General features: G+C 42.7%; 1 long non-coding RNA gene across 1 annotated transcript; it reads right to left on the reverse strand.

Moving 5' to 3' along the window:
* Positions 1–349: 349 nt before the first annotated feature.
* Positions 350–2,930, reverse strand: LOC145116409 (uncharacterized). Its single transcript, XR_013712058.1, has 2 exons — positions 2,233–2,930; positions 350–1,320 (listed from the first exon to the last, which is right to left on the reverse strand). It is a non-coding gene; the product is annotated as an uncharacterized LOC145116409 (long non-coding RNA).
* Between the last annotated feature and the right edge of the window lie 5,458 nt (positions 2,931–8,388).

Below are 8,388 nucleotides of genomic sequence, written 5' to 3' on the forward strand. Positions count from 1 at the left end.
CATGACGAAATTCGGGCAGCCTAACGGCTATTTTATAACATTTTCCAGTTTTCAACCAACGAGAAAACCAACGATTTCCATAATATTCGATAAGTTGCATAATTGATACGATGTATAATTTATTAGGTAACAATTCTTAAAATCTGAGAATTAATTATGTTATCATATATGACAAATTTCGTATTACAACTAAAATGATTTATATTTTTATAATAATTATAAAAATAAAATATACCGTTTATTTAGAAATCATTTCTACATGATGATTGAGAGTATAATAATAATAATTGATTTTTGGTATAGTTTCAATTAATTATTCTAAATTTGTCAAATCTTCGTTTATCAACCGTTTATGTAACACCCATAAAATTCAAGCCAAATTTAAACTTTTTAATACATTTTAAACCATTAAGTTATTACAGTTTGTTTTCAAAATGGTTCAGACATCAGAGTATCCCCAGAATCAATCATGAAAATATGAGGAGGTGCACGATCACGCCTTCGCCTTCCCGCAATCATCAGAAGTGCCTGAAACAAAATCAACAACTGTAAACCCGAAGCTTAGTGAGTTTCCCCAAAATACCAACGCCATACAAACATAACCATATCATGTAACCAATACAGAACAACATGCATAATGAGTCATCAGCCTGACTGGACCGCCTCACAGGCCTTCAGTCTATCTGGACTGCTCTTCGAGCCTTCGGCACGTCTGGACCGCCACGCAGAGCCTACAGCCTATCCGGACCGCTCGTCGGGTATGTTGGCCTACAGCACAAAGCAGGACCGCCTCAACCCAACCCCCAATCATACAAACATGTGCACATAAATATCATACGCTAGCTCATTTCATATAACAGTCAAACCGATCTAACAGATCACCAATCATAGCAACATCCCAATAACCGGGATACAGACCTGACCGGTCACTAACATAGCATCATCCTATAACCAGGACAATCATGTGCACATAGACATCATATAACACTAGCATGTATATATATATAACAGTCAAACCGATCTAACATATCACAAAGCATAGCAACAATCCTATAACCAGGATATCGACCTAACAGGTCACTAACATAGCATCATCCTATATAGCAGGATACCGACCCAACCGGGTCACTAAAGCATAGCATATCACCATCCTAACTACCAGGATATAAATCAATAAGCATAACATGCAATAATCCGAATACAATCCATAAAGGGCCGGCCTTGGTGCCTTAGACCCTTTTGATATAGTGAGGATAACTCACCTGACATTGCTGAAGTCCCGTAGATAAAACTTCAGCTGCTGGTTGACAGGTTCCTGAACTGTCAACATCAAACAACACCCAATTAATAATTGGGTTCCAAGTCCAAGGTCCAAATCACACTACAAAAGCCCAAAAGTCCAATAATGGGTCAAGGCCCAACATATGGCTCAATCTTCCAAATTGGGCCCATACATCTTCATGGTCTTTCCTTAAGGCCCATCCAATTATTCCAATCTAATTCTCATGGCCCAATATCACATAATCATAAAGGCACAAACCATGGCCCATCTATGGCCCAATTTTCCAAATTGGGCCTAACCCCTCATATGGGCCTCACCCTAAAGCCCATCAACATATTGTAGTCTATATGATCATTCATGGATGGTCCATTAATAATCCAATTACCAAAGCCCAATAGGAAGGCCCAACTCAAGGCTGATGTGAAATTAGGGTTTCACCTAAAATGACAACTAGGGTTAAGTGTGTTTCTCACTTAACCCATTAAGGACTTAATCTGCTAAGGACTTAATCCATTGAGTCCAATATTGCTTTTAGGTTAATTTTGCCAATGACTATTATTTAATATTCCAAGTTATTAAATAATCTTGTGTGTGTCCCGATTAATTCTCAAAATTAGGGTTTTATGTCATTAGGGTTTTCCAAACCCTAATTACGGTTTCCTACCCAATCTTGGCCCATTAATCAATTAGTTGGGCTTTTAGGTCATTTTGGGCCTCATTGGGCCCACTAGGGTTTCTTTGATCCCACATTGTCCAAACATCCCCCAAACGAGGTCCAAACGCAATCAAAGCACACCGCCACCCGACACGGCGGCCGATAGCGGCAGCCACCACCCTACGGTGGTGGTTTGAGCTTTTCTTTCATTATTCCACTTGTTACAATTTACAATACCATCCGATTAACACACACACAAACACTAATAAACACACACGCACACACACACAACCACCTTGTGGTGGCCGGCGGCGGCAGATGGTGGCAGCCACCATGGCTGGCGGCCATGGTGGTCATTCACTCCGTTTTCCAGCCGTCAACACTACCTTCACCACATACAAACACAAGCTAGACACTAGAACACACCCATCATCAATCTGGAGGCGGCGGGCGGCGATTTGCGACGGCAGCGACAACACCCACCACCTCACGGTGGCAAAACGGTGGATTGCAAAACGGCGGCAAAACGGTGGATTGCGGTGACAGCCAGCACCTCACGGTGGTGGCGGCGGTTTCTTTCCATTCCCCGTCAAGCAGCAACACCCACCATCAAGTCCTTGCTCGGACAACGACTCGAAAAACCCATCTGTGGTGAGTTGCGACGGGAGTAGAGCAACAGCCGGCAGCAGCGGCGCTTGGAAAGGAATGGGGAAGGGAGGTGGTGGTGCGAAACCTACCGAGCACAGCAGCAGCCTCGCATCTAGGCTTTCCGGCGACCCACGCGACGATCTAAGCTATTTGCGACTTTTCCGGCGGCAGTAGGGCTGGTGGCGTTCTCATGGCAAGCTGCGGGTGGCGGATGAGGCCTCACATGGCGGTGGTGGCTCACGCTTTCAGCGGCGGTCGTTCGGCACTTCATCTGGTCGGAGCACAAGAGGGAAAACCGGTGATGGCGGCTGGAGGATGAAGAGGAGGTGGGGTGGCGGCCGATGCATAATAGTAGGGTTAGAGTTTGAGATAATGGAACAGTTTAGGCTATATACCCGCTTCATTGAAACATTATCCCATATTGACACATCCGGTCCCTTCTTTCCTATTTCTTTCAAAACAACTCCTTAATGTACCATTTAAACCCCTGTTCCCATAATCCTTTTCAAATTAAGTCCGGTATTTACTCTTTAACCCTCGGAAGTCACAAATATATCATTTGGCACCCCGAAATCAACACCCCACTAATTATTAATTAATTTTATATTAACATAAAATAATAATACAAATTGCTTCTCGGGTTCCAAGTTTATTATTTAATTATTATATTTTAAATGGGATGTTACAGTTTAAGGCAATGTACATTCCTTTTTTGTACATAATTATGTTGAATAGTATATTTCGTTATATGTATAATGTCTTTTCATGCTTTTTCAACATATTTGTGCATATATATACGACGAGTATTACAATTTATGATTTGTCAAATAACTTATATCTTTATAGCAATCTACTTAAAATCTTGTGATTTTTATTATAATTTAATTAATATATCACAACAATGTGTACTTATATCATTTCTAACATTCTACTATAACTTATATGATTTATTGATGATTTATACAACTTAGATTGCTATTTCATCAACTTTTTACCAATAACAAAGTATGATGTTATTTTGTGTATAAAATTTGAAAATCAGCAAAACTTTAATAGACACTCATGTATTCTCCCCCAAATATTAAAACTGTAAAAGAGGGGCCGTAGAAACTCACATTCGATGCATGATCTCGATCTAGGCTAGTTTTCGTGAAGCTTTTCGTCAATAACCGCAAAGTAACCGTTCTTGAACTTTAAAACATTTTTGGGTTTGTTTCGTAATATTTTAAACCAAAAAGACTGTTTTAAATATTTTATATTTAAAAAGGGTTAATTTGTAATTTATCTAACACAAGGGACTTATTTGTGATAAATTAAATCAAAAGGGACAATTTTGAGCTTTTAAAACAGTATAGGGACCATTTTGTAATGACTAAGTCAAATGGGACTTTGTTTGCAAAGATTTTAATGAAAGGGCCGATTTTTTCACACCCCCGGACCAGACGGCGGAAACATCCGGAGGCGGGTGACTTCATTTTGCAGTATCATAACAATTGAATATAAATGAAACAGAGTAATCTAATCATCATACATTAAGATAACAAACTTACATTGTTTACATATTGTATTTGTCCTTCGAATTACACAAAAGAAACATAAGCAGAAAAATTCCAAACTACAACAAAATAGTCCTGCATCCGCGTCCCTTTTTACCTGCTTACTAGATCCCTGAGAATACAAGTCGTTTTGAAAAGCGTCAACTAAAAAGTTGGTTAGTTCATAAGCATTTTTGTATAAAATAGTTTCACACTTGTTTAGAATCGTTCTCATTGTACTTTTAGAAAATCCGATATTTTCTATGAATTCGTTTGAAGTCTTGTTTTGAAAATTATGGGTATATGCGTGCATGTCGTTACTTTTTGTTCATCCTTATAAGGAGTGATTTATGAAAAGTAGTATAATTTGTAAAGGCGAGCTGTGTTCGAAAATAGTTCTTTTGAATAGTAATAACCAACAGTTTCTAGAAAATCCCCTATTTTCAAAAAAGAAATATAGTTGTAAATCTTGTTTTTCTTATCGGGTATAACTGAGTGTGCGTTCTAGTTTATCGTTATCGAAATCATATAAAATTGTTTACTCCAGAAAATCCAATATTTCCTGCTATAAAGTATTTGTAAGTTCTGTTTCCAATTGTGTATACTTGCTTGTGTGTGTGTTAGTTTATCGTTTTCAAAATCGTATACAAACGTTGTCCCCAGAAAATCCTATTTTTTCTGATTGGTAAAATATCAGTATTAAGACCCTAATACTTGTTAGGTGAAAGAAATCAACATGGCGATTGTGGACATTCCGCGCAATGAAAAAGGACGGTCAACACAACAAATGCGGACCATCACTACCATGCGTAGGGCAGTCAAAACAACGTGTCAAAGTTTATTTATGAGGTTTTCCTTACATAAATTTCCTAGATACAATAACATATTCTAGTGAGTCGTTACAACCATACTAATACGACGGAGACCTGTTTTGGCGTTTCTCAGGCGCCCACATTTTGCTTAAAGACATTTGTCACCCTACGCTGGCCGGTCTAGCTGTAACATCCCAACCGTCAGGTATTATTAATTTTTCCATTTAGACTTCATGTCTAAGGTCTACTCGACGAGTTGGCACTATGACTCGTCGAGTAGCAGCGGGCCAGGACACGTCAATTAATGAGTCGGTCCTTCGTATCTCAGTAATTTAGTATGGAGTTTAGTGTGCCAGTAGGCGAGTTAGAGTGTCCGTTGCGAGTGTCTATCACCAACGAACACGGGGTTTCTGCTTCTTCAGTTTATCGAGGGTGTGATTTGGAGATTTTCGGGGTACCCTTTCCGATAGATTTGATTCCGATCCCCATGGGGGAGGCGTGCGTGATTGTAGGCATGGATTGGCTCAGTCGGTTCGGTGCTATGATTGATTGCGAGGGCCAGCGAGTGGTAGTTCGAACCCCAAGTGGGGGAGAACTGATTGTATATGGCGAGGGCACCAAAGTGGGATCAGGATTTTGTTCAGCTGCCAGGGCTCGGCAGTACATTCAGCACGGGTGTGCGGGTTATCTAGCATATGTGGTAGATACGCGGGTCAGGGATCAGATTTCGGTTTCCGATGTCTGGTGGGGTCAGGCAGACGGTCATGGAGGAGGCTCATAAGTCTCATTTTTCTATTCACCCGGGGCCACCAAGATGTACCGAGATTTGAGTTTGAGCTATTGGTGGCCGTGCATGAAGCGAGAAATCGCTTGGTACGTCGAGAGGTGCTTGACCTGTAGGATGGTCAAGGCCGAGCATCAGAAGCCGCATGGCAAGCTGCAGCCCCTAGAGATTCCCATGTGGAAATGGGAACAAATCACGATGGATTTTATTACCAAGTTGCTGAGGACGGCGAAGGGGTTTGATACTATATGGGTCATCGTGGATCGATTGACCAAGAGTGCCCATTTCTTGGCCATACCGGAGAGCTCATCGGCCGAGAAATTGGCCGACGTGTACGTTCGCGATATCGTGTCTCGCCATGGGGTTCCCGTTTCTATTGTCTTTGATCCAGATGTCAGGTTCACCTCCCGCTTCTAGCAAAAGTTTCACGAGGAGCTGGGCACACGGTTGCAATTCAGCACAACATTCCATCCGCAGACTGATGGTCAGAGCGAGCGGACCATTCAGACCCTCGAGGATATGTTGAGAGCGTGTGTCATTGATTTCGGTGGGAGCTGGGATTCCTACCTACCGCTTGTAGAGTTCGTCTACAACAACAACTATCATTCCAGCATTGGCGCCCCGCCATTCGAGCTGTTGTATGGGCGGAAATGTCGCACCCCGGTCTGTTGGGGTGAGGTTGGTCATAGGGTGATGGGTCGGATGGAGGTGGTCTTGCAAACTACCGAGAAGATTCAGCAGGTTAGACAGCGGCTGCAGACCGCTCAGAGTCGGCAGAAGAGTTACGCTGACCGACGCCGATCCGAGTTAGAGTTTCAGGTCGGTGACATGGTACTCATGAAGGTCTTGCCCTGGAAGGGCGTGATCCGCTTCAGGAAGAGGGGAAAATTGGGTCCCCGATATATTGGGCCATTCAGGATCATTGCCAGGGTTGGCAAGGTGGCTTACAGACTAGAGCTGCCGGAGGAGCTTAGTCGGATCCACAGTACTTTCCACGTTTCGCAGTTGCGAAAGTGCATTGTGGACCCGGAGGCAGTGGTGCCACTGGATGACATTCAGATTGATGAGCGCCTGAATTATATTGAGAGGCCGATTGCCGTTATGGAAAGGAAAGTGAAAGTACTGCGCAACAAGGAGGTTCCGTTGGTAAAGATACAATGGGAGCATCAGAGGGAATCCGAGTGTACATGGGAGTCGGAGGCTGAGATGCGGGAGCATTACCCGGAGTTATTCGCTACAGCAGACTTCGAGGACGAAGTCTAAGTCAAGTGGGGGAGAATTGTAACATCCCAACCGTCAGGTATTATTAATTTTTCCATTTAGACTTCATGTCTAAGGTCTACTCGACGAATTGGCGCTATGACTCGTCGAGTAGCAGCAGGCCAGGACACGTCAATTAATGAGTGACTCGTCGAGTCGGCATGAGGGACTCGACGAGTAGGAGCTGGCAGTGGAAACCCTAATTTTCAGGGTTTTGCACCCTATATATTGGACCATTAGCGCCTCCTGCTGTCCTCTATCACCCTCTTGAGACCCAGAAACCCTAATTTCCGTGAGTGAGAGCTTGGAGAGTGTTTTGGAGCTTTGGGAAGTGACTTTTGTGAAGGAAATTTGTAGATCAAGAGGCCAGCATCAAGATTTCTGTGTGGATCCAGAGTCTACTTCAGTTTGGGCACGTTTTGGAGGTAACCAGCTGTTACCTTAACCTCTTTTTCTTCTAGAATCATTCATATGTGGAAACTAGGGCTTTCTTTAGTTATTCATGAACGGATTTTGGTATGGGAGCTAGATCTGAAGTTGAAACTTCAGATCTGAACCTCTTTTGAGTCCTAAGTCCATAAAGTTTCCAGCTCTTGCAAGGATGAGACTCTCCTATGGTGTAAAGCTCCATTAGAAGCTTAGATTGGTCATTTAGAGCCTTTAGGGCCTTGCATGCGTGTAAAGTTTGTAACTTTACGTGATAAACATGCCTTAGAAGCTTGGATCTGTAATCTGGAACCTTGGCATGGCTTAAAAAGTGTCTACATGGATGAAGGTCTGCAAGGACTCGACGAGTTGCATAGTCAACTCGGCGAGTCATATGAAGATGGTCATGAACTCGTCGAGTTGATGAACAAACTCGGCGAGTCGTTCGAAGACTCGGCGAGTCGGCTAGGGTTTCTCCCAATTCTTGGACACGTATGAACTCGGTGAGTTAAAGGGGAACCCGACGAGCCAATCAAGGATATCACGACTTCTCGAGTTCAAGAAGGACTCGACGAGTCGATGAACTGCACTCGACGAGTCAAGTCAACATGGACTGTTGACTTTGACTGTGGACTTTGACTTTGACCAAGAGTTGAACAGTTGACTTCTGAGGGTATTCTGGTAATTTGGAGATTTATGAAAAAGGGTTTTATGGTAACTATAGGTGGTGGAGTTCGTTTTGGTGATCCGGGAGTTGAGCTTTCTAGTTTCAGACGACAGTTGCGAGGTGAGTTATCCTCACTATACTAAGGGGTCTAAGGCACCAAGGCCGGCCCATTGGATATGTTATCCTAGCAACGTTAGATGTTGAGTATGAGTTAGTGTTGCATGCTAGTGGTTATGCCAGTTAGGTAGACCTGTAGGACTACCTGTGATGTTATATGATTATTGCATGCTCAGTAGTTATGTGGTATGTTATTTGTTAT

Source organism: Lactuca virosa, chromosome 5, assembly GCF_052849685.1.
Source record: "Lactuca virosa cultivar CGN04683 chromosome 5, Lactuca_virosa_CGN04683_v6, whole genome shotgun sequence".
In the NCBI taxonomy this organism is placed as follows: Eukaryota; Viridiplantae; Streptophyta; class Magnoliopsida; order Asterales; family Asteraceae; genus Lactuca; species Lactuca virosa.